Here is a 15,849-nt window from a genome sequence, read left to right as displayed (position 1 = left end):
ATCACCCAATTAGTGAACAATCGAACAAGCACTCAAAGAGTTTGTTCTGCCACTGAAAATTTTACCTGCATAGAAATGATTCCAGTAACTAATAATGTAACTTGTACCTTACTGCAATACACTCCATCTTATACCATTAATGTTAATGCCTCCCGGAAATACATAAAGGTATTTGACCAACAGATGTGGTATAGTACTACACCAAAGAGAGATGTAGTAGGATATCGATGGACTGTGATTAACACCACACTGGGAACTGTTAAATTTTCATTGCCCTTATCCAGTTTCCAAATTACCTCTACATACCCGAACTGTTCACAAGGGGCTGCCATTAGATTAGCACAACAGAGGGCTTGGGTTATTTCTTCTAAAAAGAGAAGAGACTTGACCGGATCCCTGTGGGATGGGGCCAATAGTGCAGCAGCAGTTTGGAATATTTTTAAAAATCAGAAACATGATGAGAAATTGGGCCAACTAGAGAAGGCCATAGGCCTTGTTTCTAAAGCACAACTAACCCAGGTACAGGCTGAAGTTGGTAAGTTACATGTTATCTCCGCCCTTAGTTCTATGACCCAGAAGTTACTGACAAAAATGGTATTAAATATCACTGAGGCTGGAAAGGCATTGCAGTGGAATCTAGCATGCTCAAAAATTCAGGATTTCTTGAATGACCAGCTAATGGCCATTCGAAATAATCTAGAGCACCAGGCTTGGCCCACTGCCCTTACAGACACGTCAGGAGTACCATCTAATCTGTGGCCATGGAGACATACTTGGAAACTTTCTGGGTGGAAGTGTGGACGTTCTCAGTGCTCCTTCCAAGCATATGGACCGGTACAGGGGGTGTGGGCTCCCACATACCGTATCCTGCCGGGTCCATGGGGAGAATGCATATGAAATTGGGTAATTCATCGAGACATCTGAAAAATTAAACCACCTGGTATGCCCAATCGATTCTTAATTAGTGCTCCTAGGATTACACCTAACATTTGAATGGGGTTAGGTAACCTGTGGACATTCTGGCCATTAGAACCCCCACAGCTTCAGTGTACACGTAAACTAAAGCCAGAAAAAGTTGTCACTGTCTATGACTACGTTTGCTGGAAGGGTAGGGAACAAGGAACTACCCTAACAGAACACTTACTCTTCCAAGCTAATAATAGCTGTGTGTATGTTAAAAACACCATATCACAAAACATACATTTTAATCTCACTACCACTGCAGGCAATCATATCATTTACTGGCCTGCAGATAAAGTTTTTCAAGTAGCCCTTAGGTTCCAAATACCCTTTAATTGGACTAGCTTACTATCTGATAGATTTCAAAATTTGCTTTCATTGTTACCTGAGATTCAAAAAATCTCTAAGGTACAAGGGCAAATTCACATGCTTCAAAATGTATATCAAGTAAAAAAGTATGCCTTTCACACTGCTTATAAAGTATCTACCTTATGTACTAAATATGATGTATTGTGCTTTATAACAAAGGCTGTACAACAACCCCATTATAGTATTGCTATGGGAATGTTATTGCTTGTATTGTTATTAGTTAGTTTAAAATTATGTTATTGTTGTTGTAAAAGACGTAATAATAGTAATACCTTTCATGTTCATGCTAATCATGCATTATCATTGCATCCAATCAAAACCCCTAAGGTTGAAGCATCTAATTTAGAATCTGAAGTCCAGGACTTGATGCAAATAAAGATTTGAAAATGTTTGTTGTACTAGAAGTACAAAAGGGGGGGGTTGTGGAAGCAGAGAAAAGAACTGACTGAAGGGAACTGCAATGCATGACGGTTGTTAGCAAAAGTCAGGCTTCGTTAGCAAGAGACAGTCTTTGTTAGCAAGAGTCAAGCTAGCTGTGACCCTGATAACCCTGATAACGCGAGATTTGTAGAAGCAAGGATTGTGTGAGACGGGTGAGAAAAAGCTGTGTAAGAAGTCATTGTAACCTCAGTATAGATAAGGTGTAGAAGACCTTGTGTAAATAAGGTATAGAAACTAATTGTATGTAGGCAAGAGTCAAAACAAGTGAGGAAATAAAATATCAAGATGGCCTATGTATAAACAAAATGCTGCTGTCCCTCATTATTTCTGTAATAAAAGGTATAAATGCTTGCTGTAATTAGTTACCAGAGAGAGACCTGCTTTGCTCTCTCCTCTGCACATGTGAGAGTTAATAAAGCGTCTAACTTGCGGTACCTAAACAAAATAGTGAGAACTCAGTTTTTCTCCGACACCCCTCTGCCACGTACATTGGCCAAACCGGACAGTCTCTACGCAAAAGAATTAATGGACACAAATCTGACATCAGGAATCATAACATTCAAAAACCAGTAGGAGAACACTTTAACCTGTCTGGTCATTCAATGACAGACCTACGGGTGGCAATTTTGCAACAAAAAAGCTTCAAAAACAGACTCCAACAAGAAACTGCTGAGCTTGAATTGATATGCAAATTAGATACAATCAATTTGGGCTTAAATAGAGACTGGGAATGGCTGAGCCATTACAAACATTGAATCTATCTCCCCATGTAAGTACTCTCACACTTCTTATCAAACTGTCTGTACTGGGCTATCTTGATTATCACTTCAAAAGTTTTTTTTCCTCTTACTTAATTGGCCTCTCAGAGTTGGTAAGACAACTCCCACCTTTTCATGCTCTCTGTATGTGTATATATATCTCCTCAATATATGTTCCATTCTATGCATCCGAAGAAGTGGGCTGTAGCCCACGAAAGCTTATGCTCAGATAAATTTGTTAGTCTCTAAGGTGCCACAAGTACTCCTGTTCTTTTTGCGGATACAGACTAACACAGCTGCTACTCTGAAACATTTATATGTGCAATAAAGTGTTTTCAGGATGGAGAGTTACTTACAGAAATAAGGATTTTTAATAAGTTTTCAATTACAAAAGGATTTTCAAAAACATCTAGGTGCTTTCATATTTAAAAATCTGGCCAGTAGTGAATATTTGGGAACCAAGATATACACAAGTGATGACATGTGAAAAAGCACAAGGGTGCTGGGTAGAGAGGCAAAACAACAGCTGACAAAGGCAATCTGCATTAGAGGATTAAAGGAAACTGATGGGGAGTTCTGACACCAACTCAGGAAATCTGTCAGCCTTGATACCACATGGTCCCAAAGAATAAACTTGTGTGGGAAGGAAAAGAACAAACATTTAGAATTAAAAACTAAGGTTGCCATACAAACAGGAAGTGCTACACTAGAAACAGTGTGCAATGGGATTGCTGAAACTACCAGCACCAGAATATTTTCAAAGCCCTCTGCACAATGTTATTGAAGGTAAATGATGAAGTGCTAAGAGTAATAAAAATAACATTTTAAAAAGGTAAATGACTTAAAGGAGTGAAATGACATTACAAGAAAAAGGCAGACTAATTCAGGCAATGAGAACATTTGTGAACTCCTATGCGGTTTTATGCAGACACAGAAACTGATAAGGGATTCTTTTAAACCCTAAAAACATGTCTGACAATTATAACGTTTGGAAGGGGCTGTATCTAAAATAGTCACTGAATCTAGTCCCCTTTATCAGGTGAATCCATCGTATCAGATAGGGAAGAGCTGCCTTGTCCAGGCACTGGGTGACATTTGTGCCATTCAGATCACAGCCCTGGGAAGCGGGCTCTGGGATGCCCCATCCTGGAAGTGGGGAAAAAGCCTCGCTGTCCCTACCCTCCATTTCTGCAAACACTACAGATGGCTCCCCCCCTCCCCTGATCTAGGGTCGCTTCTATCTCCTCTGCCCCTCCCCAGGGCCGGCTCCAGGCACCAGCTTACCAAGCAGGTGCTTGGGGCGGCCACTGTTCGGCGGCAATTTGGCGGACGGTCCCTCACTTCTGCTCGGAGCGAAGGACCTCCCATTGAATTGCCGCCGCAGATCGCGTTCGCAGCTTTTTTTGTTTTGTTTTGTTTTTGTTTGGCTGCTTGGAGCCGGCCCTGTCCCTCCCTACCCTGGGATTTCCCCTGTGCCACCGGCTGGCAGCAGGCCCTCTCAGAGGTCCGGAGAGGCCCGGGCCACTTCCAACTTCTGAGGTCCCTAGCCATAATAAAAATAAAAAATTATGATACATGAAAACAAATAAGGCACCAAAAAAGACATAATTTTAATATTTTTTTATTTAACAAATGCTTTTCTAGCCTTTCTCTGTTCAAATGCACTAATTATTGAAGAAAAATCTAGCTTTCATGCAATGTCATAGTTGATATTAAGCATGGCGAGCCAATTCAAATGCTTTTGTCCCATAGTTGAACGGGGATAGTTCTTTACCTGCTTCAACACGTTGAAGGTGCGTTCACCTGAAGCCACCGATGCAGGCAAACTGACAAAAATACGCAATGCAATTGTGATATTAGGAAACACCCAAGAGAGTCCAAGTTCGAGTATTTCTTGAAGCAATTCCTTTGGCTTGCAATCCAATTTAAAGTTCGTGGAATATATTTGTTTGAGGAAGATGACCTCGTCACTGAGATCTTTTGAGATTTCTTTGTTGTACTGTTGCTGAAATTGTTCAGCTGCAGAAAGTAGATCTTCATTATTCAGTCTGCTGAAATGCCAAAGAAACCGAAGAAGGGTACAAATTAGACTCAGTAACTCAAGTCAATGTGTAAGACCTGATTGAATAAAGTCAATGATAACAAGGAAGACATTGACCCTATAAAGCTGCTTGGCATCAGATTCAGTAGGTAAGTTGTGATTGGTGGACAACTCAGATGAAATGCCAATATTCTGTGTTACTAATTTGGACTCAGTCAGGATTGCATCCCATTGTTCATGAATCTGCTGAATGTCACTGATAAGTCTTATCAGTGTTCAATGTTATCCCTCTCAACATCAAGTGTAGCATTGTGTGCTTCAATTACCAGATTAGTTTGGTGGATCATTATAAGTAACTTCCATCCACAAAGATGACATCAGAATGTATTCAAATTTGGACATGTGCTTCTGAATAGACTGAAGTTCAGTTCAAGCCTGTGCAGTGAGATTGAGATTCAAGCTCATTTAAAGCCTTTCTCGCTAAATTCAAATGCTGCACAACTGGTTGAACACCATCAATCCGTGCAGACCATCTAGTTTTGGACATCCCATGCAGTGAAACAGGAAGATATTGCTTCAGAATTTCCCACCTTTGTGGACTGCTACTGAAGAGACTGTACATTTGTTGAACAGTTCCAAAGTAATTGCCTCCTTGCATGATTCAGCACAGTCAACACCTACAAGGTTTAGCATGTGGTTTCCACAGCTGGCGAAAATACAGTTTGAATTATGCTCAAGCAGAACTACTTGTACACCTTTAAAAAAACAACAAGGAGTTAGTTAAAGACTAACAGATTTATTTGGGCATAAGCTTTCATGGGTAAAAACCTTACTTCTTCAGATGCATAGAGTGAAAGTTACAGATGCAGACATTATATACTGACACATGGAGAGCAGGGAGTTACTTTGCAAGTGGAGAACTAGTGTTGACAGGGCCAATTCAATCAGGGTGGATGTAGTCCACTCCCAATACACCTTTTTACACCTTTGTACTTCCCAGCCATATTAGATCCATTGTCATAGGCTTAACCAATGTAGACTTGAAAATCTAACTTAAAACCTTCTAGAATTGCTAGTACTCAAGCAGCAATTTCTTTTCCAGTTTTTCTTGTGAAATTATCAAACAAAATAAACCTTTCTTCAACTGAAAATTTTGAGCTGTCTACAATCTTAACATACCGAATAACTATAGTAGTCTGTTCCTTGTGAGAACAATCTGGAGTGGCATCAACAATGCTTGAAAAATACTTGGCATTTTGACAGGGCCGGCTCCAGGGTTTTTGCAGCCCCAAGTGGCGGGGGAAAAAAAAAAAAAGCCGCAATCGGCTCCACCGCACCGCTTTCTTCTTCAGCAGCAATTCGGTGGCAGGTCCTTCCCTCTGAGAGGGACCGAAGGACCCGCCGCCAAATTGCCGCTGAAGAGCCCGACGTGCTGCCCCTTCCCCTTGGCCACCACAAGCACCTGCTTCCTGGGCTGGTGCCTGGAGCCAGCCCTGCATTTTGAATATCATCCAGAAATCTTGTTTGTACGAATGACCAACAGAGCTCAATAAACTCGTTTTGTATGCGCGTGGAGAGATAATGGACTTGCATGCACTTTTGACTCTCTTGTGATTCTCGAACATGTTTAACATGCTCTGATAAAAGTGGGTCATATTTGCTGAGGAGCTCAACTATGCCTAAAAAGTTTCCATTTGCATGATCACCAATACGTTGACTGGAACCAAAGAAAGCCAATACCCACTCAGAAAGAAAAAGTATGATATTCAGGATGTGCTCAAGAAGTTTTTTCCAGTTATTAGTTTCTGTAGAGAGTTCAGTCAAGAGTAAATTCTTGAAGGGCCATAATCCATTTAATGTGGATGTAAGATCTTAACTGCAGTTTCTGCTAAAAACTTTTCATATAGGGCCGGAGTCCACAGCTTGGCCTGGGCCATGGGGGCTGGCTAACAGAGAACAATACATAGCTAAGAGAAAGCTGGGGTAAACAGATAACTGGTGTGTTTCAAGTCAGTGAGCGGAGTCAGCATAACTCCAAATGTAATTGGGCGTCCTTATCATGAGTTATAGACACATGAAACACCGAGAAAGGCCTCACGGTTACTCCCTAATGCAGGGAGGAGATAGTGGTACAATACCCCTCAGATCCCAGACAGAGTTCGGGGAGAGGCCTAATATGATTGACATGAGTTATGACACCCTCCCCTCACAAATGTATGACAATCCTAGCCCACAGAAACGCAAGGGTAAACTTATAAACTATTGTGTACTAATTACTGCTTTTTTGCTTAAATCTCCAGGAATGTACCTGTTGGTCAACTGGGAGAGCTGCTACCTCATTCCTCTGGACCCCAAAATTAGGATTTAACCTATACACTTTAATAGACATAGTTTGAGGGTAATTACCTGTGTGTCAGCAATATGTTAATTTGAGCCTTGGGTGGAGCCATTATATAATCTTTTAGACCATTGGCTTATTGTGCTTATCTTGTCTTGCTGCTAGAACCTATCCAAGGGCTTGGGAAAACCCATCCCCGTTACTTCTCTCCACCCAATGAACACCTATATAATCTATTGTAATTAATTGTTCTGCAGTGTCTCTGAGCCTGATAAGCAAAGTGACACTCCACCAGCGCTGTGCGTAATAAGCTCCTGTGCTTGACTCTATACGGTGTGGATTTATGTTCCTTCAATTCTCAACTGAACTTTTAGCTGATGCTGCCCTACTGGCTGATTTGCATGCAACATAGTTTTCTTTGTGTGACGTTGAACTCTCATATAATGGTATTCAGCCTTTCAACTTCCTCCAACCTCTGTTGATGCTCCATCCTGATTGATCAGAGAGAACTGATGCATTTGCAGCACTTTTGTTCAAAATGAAGCAGGGTGCACAATAACCAGTCTCTTGTGTAGGTCTCACCATTTGGAAGAGTTTTTGAATGTCAGCAGACAAGTAGGGAAAGCAAGATTATCAATATCTCGTGGAATGTTACTTGGAACTAATTTGAAGAAAAGACTACATTTGGGCAGCATTGCTCATCAATAATTCCAATGTCAGTCACAGTCAAACCTGTAGTAATCATGAATTGCTCTTGCTGCGTAAGATCTGCATCTTCCTGTTGCTGCTGAGTTTCTTGATCGTACACAGGATCTTCTGCTGTATCTGTTACTGTTGGCACATCTCCTTCTTGACTACTGTCCTCATGTTCAGGTATTGGCATTGAAATATCACCTGTTGCAGTTGCGGAGTTTTCATTATCTGTAGCGTTGTTTGTTGGGTAAGGTGTGTTTTCCAGTGGTTTGAGAAATGAAGTTATTGGCTTTGAGCTCTTAGCTGCTGCTTCACGCTCTTGTTTTCGCCGTCTCTTGCTTGCACCACTTTCAAATGTCCTTTTCATAGTGATCTATCTGGTCAATATGTAGCCTATCCACACTTGAAATATTCTGCTGTAAATAAGTAGCTTATCTACACTTGAAATCTTCCACTGTAAACATGTACACAAATGCTGAAAAGACTTAAAACGAAGGAATATTAATGAAGAACACAAAATGAAACAGACAGGTTATTATCCTTATCACTGAATCAAAACTCAAGCATGCAAGGTATAATATAACAGGCTGAGCTGAAGACAAAGGGATGACATATAAATAGTAAACACAGAAACGGATACAGACAGAGGAATAATGTCCAAAAATTTCAAACGTGTGTCCTGACGGAACTCACTGTACAAGATTGTCCTCACAAATTTTCACCTTGAATCTGGGCCCATAGACTACGAAAGCCTAGGATGATGGCCAAGCTACCAAGCTAGGCTCAACCAACCAACCAGTCACCTCTTTTAGCTACCATATAAAGATAATAATGAGGAATTCTCACACCTAAATAATTCCTTAGTCAACTAGATGTAAAACTATAAAGACACTAAAATGTAACAAGTATCAGAAGGTAGCCGTGTTAGTCTGTATCCACAAAAACAACAAGGAGTCCGGTGGCACCTTAAAGATTAACAGATTTATTTGGCATAAGCTTTCGTGGGTAAAAAACATCTTTCAACACTCACTTGATCCAGCACCAGCAACTAGTAGTGGTTTGTTTATATAATCAGCTGATCTGAGATATTTATGAACGTTTTTAACTCTTTAATATGACAAAATCTATATCAGTTAACAAAAAAATTATGTCTTTTATCAAATCACATCTCTTATTTGCTTACATTTGCAGCTCTAAGCTGAGAGTGTGTGTCACATTTTGGACTGATAGGGATGTGCATAAAAAAAAGTTGCGAAACTTATCAAATGCCAAAAAAATTAACAAGTGTCTAAATTTGAGGCTCGCTTTGAACTTGAGGCCCAGGCCAAATGGCCTTCCTGGCCCCCCACTCTAATTGGCCCCGGCTGGCAGTGTCTGTATCCTCTTCTTAACTCTGGTGCCTACCTCCTGCCCTGATGGGACTGAGCAGCCTCGGTTTGCATGAGGCTGCTGAGGAGCAGCAAAGCAGCAGACGGTGCCATTGCCCCGGCCCCAGCCCTTCCCCCGGGTCTCTCCCCTCACCTGCAGGCTCCGGCTCAGGGGCTGGTGTCGGCAGAGCCCGGAGCTGCCCCAGGGGCTGGTTCCAGCCCCCGGAGAAAGTCCCCCCGGCTGGGCACACAGAGTTGCTAGGGAAGGGCTCTCCCCGAACACACCCCGCTGGGGAGCAGCAGCGGCTCAGCCCAGGCTCCCGGCTCACAATGGAGGCGGCAGCAGCCTGTGACCCGGGAAGTTCAGCCCCGGATCTGCGGAGCAGCAAGAACCAGAGCAACTTCCCCTCCCTTAGCAACGAGCAGCGCGCGCTGGCGCCACAGGGTTAACCCCTCCGCTGCCAGACACCCCCGGAGTGAATGAACCCGAGAGCGAATCCCCGAGAAACGGGCCTCTGGCACTGCTGGGGCGGCTTGTTCCAGGTATAGTGTAGGAAACTGTTCCCTGTACGAATGTGCTACCTGTAGCAGTTACTGATAGGCAATGGATTGTAAAAAACTGTTATTGTAAAAAACTGCTACCTGATGTTCCTACAGGGAGCAGTTTCACATACTACACATCACAAACTGCTCTCGCTCCCGTTTTGCTACTTTGGGTGCACTGAGCATGCTCACTCGAACTGAACATGCCCAGTAACCTTCGTTGTAGCCACTGCCCTCTCTCTGCCCTTACTTCTACTTACGATTTGCTGCCTCCTCTTTGGGGGGGTTTAAAAGGATTAAGGGGGGCAAATCGCAGCGGGGGGGGTGTCAGGGTCTGAGCAGGGGGCAGAATTTTACTGGCCTGGGGGGTTCAAGCTACTGTAGCTAGCAGCAGAAGAGGGGCTGAAGGGCAAAAATCGGTGGTGGGGGGTGAGAGCCGGGGTTAAGCGGGGGGGGGGGGAGACACTGCCAGACCCCGTGCGGGTACAAAACCCCCGTTTAGGGAGGGGGAGGGGGGGAACAGTGACCCCGTGGGATGAGCCACCCACTGTGCTCGCTAATCTAGGGGTGTGGGGGGGGCAGAGGCTGTTTTTGTTGTTCTCACAGGGAGGCTGCATGTCAGCCTGGGAGCAGGGGGCGGGTTCCTGGGACTGGGGTCTTAAAGGCACAGGCCTCCAATTCCTAGCCTGTCAAAGCTTAATCACCGCAGCTCCTCTCTATCCTATACAAGTGTTGCAGGGCCAGGGCCGCCCAGACGGGGGGGCCAAGTGGGGCAATTTTCTGCAGGGGCCCCCACGAATATGTCGGAGGCTGCCCCCGCCTCCGTCTTCCCCCGGTGTCTCAGCGTGCCGCGTCCGGGAGCGGCCCTGGCGCACTGCAGCACGGTGGCTCCAACGCTGTCCGGGGCCGATCCTGGTCGCAGCATGCTGAGGCTCCAGGAGAGGGGGTAAGCGCCATGGTAAGGGGTGGGGCACCCCCCCGACCCCATCCTAACCATCACCATCACCCAGCAACAGCCCATTATGTAATTGCAAATGTATACATACCATTAAAGCATTTAATGTTTTTAAATAATGTATTTAGTGTATTTTCAAATTATTACAAATTAATTTTTGAATGTATGTCACTGGTTATTTTTTACATTTCCAAATACATGTTACTATAGCATTGCAACTTTTTTTATGGAAGGGGCCCCCAAAATTGCTTTGCCCCAGGCCCCCTGAATCCTCTGGGCGGCCCTGTACACGGCTACGTTACTGATCCAGCCAGGAGACTGAATGCGGTGAAATATTGTACAGACACTCCCTCCCTCCAACTCTGCCTCTCACATTTTGAATATGTAAAAGAATACACACCTATGGACACCTTCATAGACCCAGTGCTTCCCAGGGCAAAAAAACGCCAAGACCTTCCTGGGGAGGTTGGTCAGAGTCCCCCAATGGCAGGCTGATGGTGTTGAGCTGGTACTAGAGTACGGAGAAGACCAGCTGGTTGCTGACCAGTGCCCTCCACTGAAGGGAAAGGCACCAGAGAAGCCTTGTTATTGCCTGCAACCAGTCCAGGGCCATCTCTAGGGTATGACAAATTGAGGCGGCTGCCCTGGGCCCTGCGCTTTGGGGGGGCCCATGGCGACCGCCCCAATTCACCGCACTCACTGGCAGGAAACGGAAGCAGCGGCCCTGCCTGCTCTGCCGGCTCCCGGAGGGATCGAAAGCCGGAAAGAGGCAGGGCTTGGGGGAAGGGGTAGAATGGGGGTGGGGCAGGTGAGGAGCAGGGGTGGGGGCTTGGGGGAAGTGGTGGAGTGGGAGAAGGGCCTTGGACGGAGGGCAGGGAGTTGTCTCAGGCCCCACATCCCCTTAAGGATGGCCCTAAATCAATCAGACACCAAAGTCAGTCCAATTTTCCAGTGGGGAAAGATCAGTGGCAGACAGCTAGTAGAGCAGACTTGTGACTCATTGGCTGGTACAGATCATGGGGAAGAGGGAGCCAAACTACCACCCATCCCTGACCAACAGACCAGAACTCTTGACCAGGTTGAACTCTGGGTCAGAGGAGTCCACTGCGTAGTTGGTTTGGCAATCCTCCACCTGCACCAGGGCTTCTGATGAGAGCCTCATCATCATACACTGACAGCATCATGGCAGAGTCACTGAGCACAGCCATGTCAATCACTTGTACAAAAGACAAAGGAAAGGCTTGACAATGACAGCATACAAGTGGCCAGACAAAGGGCAGCGCTGATGCTCTCCCTGACTGAGAGTGACAGGTTCAGTCAAGGCTCAACTAGGGTGACCAGCTGTCCCGATTTTATAGGGACAGTCCCGATTTTGGGGTCTTTTTCTTATATAGGCTCCTATTACCCCCCACCCCCTGTCCCGATTTTTCACACTTGCTGTCTGGTCACCCTAAGGCTCAACTGAGCTTCACTGTAAACTCCGCAGAGCCGTACTGTACCTGGAGGGAGCCTAAAAAATGGGCTGAAGCCAAATTCCTGCAGTTTTTCTCCAAGATACCCGTGATCCACTCTTTTAAATGGCTTTTCCTAGTCAAGGGAGAGGAAGGCAAGAGACCGATCATTTATACAAGCTAGATGGAGAAATTCCTGTGCCTGAGAGAAGTCATCGAGGATAGTCCTTCCTGGGATAGAGGAGGTGTGGTCAGGCTGGATCACATCTGCCAGCACAGACTTCAGTCACAGTGAGTTGTCTTTTGCTATGACTTTATAGTCCATGCCAAGTAGTGATACTGAGCACCAATTCCTCAGGGCTTCTCCACCAGCAGGCACACAGCCCTCCTGCATGACAGGACAAGCACCATGCTGCCCAGGGGCTCTGCCCAGATGATGGCAAAGTGCAAGCCAAGACCATCCCAGAATGTGCGGTAGAACTGCATGGTCAGCCATCGATGCCTGCAGTTTTTGTTAATGGGCATGAAACAGAGGCCTTCTGAGAGCTTGGCCAGAGTGAGAGGAAACCAGCCGGTCTCGGTCACCCATGCTGACCATCAGGAGTTCATTCCACGGGGCCACTCAGATGTCAGCATCGGTCGATCCGGGCGGAAAAGGTTCATGTAGAACGCTCTTGCCCGTTATCACATCTGCTCCATATCCACAGGAGGGGTGCTAGTAGACAGGTGATGTGGTTTTGTGCCTCATCTCCTCTTCTCTAGAGCACAGAAAAGGCAGGAGCCAAAGTACATCTCCTAAACGGGTTCGATACATGACTAAACAAAAGCAAGTTGGGCCCAGTGTTCGTCAAGGACCCAAAGCTCATCCCATTTTTCTCAACACTCTCTGCGGAGGGACAGTTTCTCAGGGTTGATAGTCATGCATCTCTCCACCTCCATGACTTTCTGTTTGAACTACTCCATCTCTGCTTCCATCACTGCTCCATCCCTCCTCTGGCTGCTTGTCAGTGGACCAAGTCATAGGCAGTCAGTCCTTGTGGTCAGAGCGAGAGTCAGGCCTAGTGGTTGGAGTCTGAATGCCAGTGCCAAAGGTCGAGAAGGTTGGAGTGAGGAGTCAGAGCCGAGGGTTGGAACTGGATTACCAGGAGTCAGGGAAGGCAGGACCAGGGCTGGTTCTGGACAGAAGAGGAACAAGACTGGGTGCAGGGTAGGAGCTGGACTGGAGCTGTGGAAGAGCCAAGCAGGAGCAGGGCTTGGAGAGATGAGCACAATGAGGGAGACAGTCCATGGCCATGTGCATTGAACAGCTAGTGAGCTACTACTGCTCCTGGGCTTAAGAATAGACCTTCTAGCTTCCTCAGCCAATCAGGCAGGGCAGGTCATCAGGCAGCCTAGCTGACTCGTTAGGGTGGCTAGAGTATTGAGCAGGTGCAGCTGCAGGGTCCTACTCCTGATACTGATACCGGGGTGTAGTCTCAGCGGAGCAGCCTGACAACTTCCCCACTTCTCACCATCCCTGTGTCGAGTGAAAGGTGTGCCTCTACCCTTGCCTGGCCAGCCAGACTTCCCAGAAGGACTCCATAAAGCCAACATCCTCTTACAAGCTATTATTACAATGCCACTAAGCTGGTCACAGCTGCTCAGCTATGAGGGGGGCCTTCAGAAGGACTCAGTGATGGCCTGAGAAGGGGTCTGGCTGAATGTGTGAAGAATGGGCCCACAAGATATGAAAACATGAAAAGTAGATTATGTCCAGCCCAGAGGGACGTGACTGAACCACCTCACCCCAGAAAAAGATGAAGGAGGTGGCATCGTCTGAGTGTTAGTCACACCAAATGTCAACCAGGGAGAGATGTTCAATATCCACCTGAGAACATTGGCAGCATCTCTGCTTCTCAATGTGGTTCTTTGCTTTAAGGGTGGTGTTAAAATTCCCACCCACGACCAAGCACTCATGTGAGTCCAACATACTGAGGATGGCAGTTGCACACTGATAAAAGCACACCTCCTCCGGGCCCAGTATCAGCTCCTAAACATTGACAGGTTTAAAAGTGGCTCCTCCACATAGATTAGAGGGGCAGCAAGGAGCCTGGCACAATCTTGGCAATCCCCAACAGGTATTTCTCTAGGTCAAGGGAAAACAGGGTCATCACCCCCAGGGCTGGCACTTCCACTAGGCGACCCTAAGCGGTCGCCTAGGGCGGCAGGATTTGGGGGGCGGCATTTTGCCGTCCTTGGCGGCAATTCAGTGGCGGGGGTCCTTCCGCTCCGCGTCTTCGGGGCACTTTGGCGGTGGGTCCTTCACTCGCTCTGGGACCCGCCGCCGAAGCACCCTGAAGATGCTTCGGGTCCACCATGTTTTTGCTCAACGCTGATACAAGTTGTTGAAGAGGACTCTGAGGATGATGGCTATGAGGAGTTTAGGAGGCGGCTTGGGATAGAACTAACTGAGCCAGTGCCATGTCATGAGCGTAAAAAAGTCATGCGGACTATTGTACACGTTGCTGTTTATGCTATCCTTAAACACTACCTTAGGGAAAAGCTTTTTGAAGATTGTGAGGGCTGTGTCATAGATGCACCAGGCCAAAGGCACCATGACTGTGTGGCTTGGACTTCAGTGGATATAAACTGCAAGCTCCAGGGCCTGTGTGCCGAGCTGTGTTTGGAAAGCTTATTAAACACTATTATTGCCATAGGTTATGGTATGCAATGTCTGTGCCTAACCCAAGAACATTTAGCGCAAGGGGTGACCTTGATAAATGCTGTACAATTCAGTGCAGACCCAGACCGTGTTCTAAAGAAAATGACCAAACCGGAAAATGCCTGCTTACAGCGTTGTATTGACCGTCTAGTCCGCACGAAGAGTTACAGAACACTGCTTAAGAAAAAGACTATTTGTAAGAAATCTAAAAGGACTAAGTTAGAGAATGGTGAGGGGACAAACATGCGATATAAAACTTGGTAGCTGTAAAAAATTTTTTTAAAAAGAGGGGGTTTGTGACTATCTGTGTTTTGTTAGAAGGCCTTTGGCCCTTAAGTGAGCTAAAAAGTTTTAATGAAGCAGTTTGGTTTGTTTTCAAGGAGCTGTATGTTTTTTAAAATAAAAAAATAAATTGCTTGTGAGAATTAGCTCTTGTGTTTTTGTGTGTGTATAGCAAAAAGCTGAAATGTATGTTGTGGGAGGGAGAAAAAAATCCTAAAAATGTGCTTACAATAAAACAAACAAGGCTAGTTCAGACAATAGTATTAATATGGAGATATACTTATCTCATAGCACTGCCATTACTAGCAGGACCAAGTATTGGTTTTGCCCCAGATTGCTAAGTGGCCTTCTCAAGGCTTGAACTCACAACCCTGGGCTCAGCAGGCCAATGCTTAAACCACTGAGCTATCCTTAGTCTGTTGAACCAAATGGGTTTAACCACACACACATCCCTCACTGAATAGCCAGGGTGCCTGCAATTACTTACCCTTGTTGCTATAGGGTTACATTTGATGGGTGTGTACCCATAGTAAGGGGTGAGTGGGGGTGGATGGTGAGTTCTGCTTAATATGAAATGAAATTAAACCTCAGGAATTCACAGATGCTATTGGACAGTTTAAATATAACCCTGGGGTTGGTAGAGCACTATTGGACAGTTTAAAGGACCCAGGAGTTGGTGGGACGCTATTGGACAGTTTAAATATGGCCCAGGAGTTGTTTGAATGCTATGGGTCATTCTTTCTAGGCAACAACCCCACCCCCAAACTTTAAGCATGAAAGAAACATGTTTTAAAAAACAACTGTGAAAGTTACTAGTGACCCCCCTTAATAGAGCAGTCGTTATGTCAGCCAGCGGCCATTAGGGGAAAGCAGACACCTTAAGGACACAGATTTCAGAGTAGCAGCCGTGTTAGTCTGTATCCGCAAAAAGAACAGGAGTACTTGTGGCA

The 15,849-nt window shown here is 45.6% G+C and overlaps 1 protein-coding gene across 2 annotated transcripts in view; it reads right to left on the bottom strand.

The window, feature by feature from the left end:
• Positions 1–10,408, bottom strand: part of LOC101946387 (zinc finger protein 34-like) — a 59,484-nt gene extending 49,076 nt beyond the window's left edge. Inside the window, exon 1 of one of the 2 annotated variants that reach the window (XM_042847235.2) lies at positions 9,122–10,408. The gene's annotated coding sequence lies outside the window, so the exon portion shown is untranslated. The remainder of the gene's footprint in view (positions 1–9,121) is intronic. The other variant, XM_005314014.4, reaches the window with a different exon arrangement.
• Positions 10,409–15,849: the final 5,441 nt, after the last annotated feature.

This window comes from Chrysemys picta, chromosome 12 (assembly GCF_011386835.1).
Source record: "Chrysemys picta bellii isolate R12L10 chromosome 12, ASM1138683v2, whole genome shotgun sequence".
NCBI classification, from domain to species: domain Eukaryota; kingdom Metazoa; phylum Chordata; order Testudines; family Emydidae; genus Chrysemys; species Chrysemys picta.
This window is presented reverse-complemented; position numbering and strand designations above follow the sequence as displayed.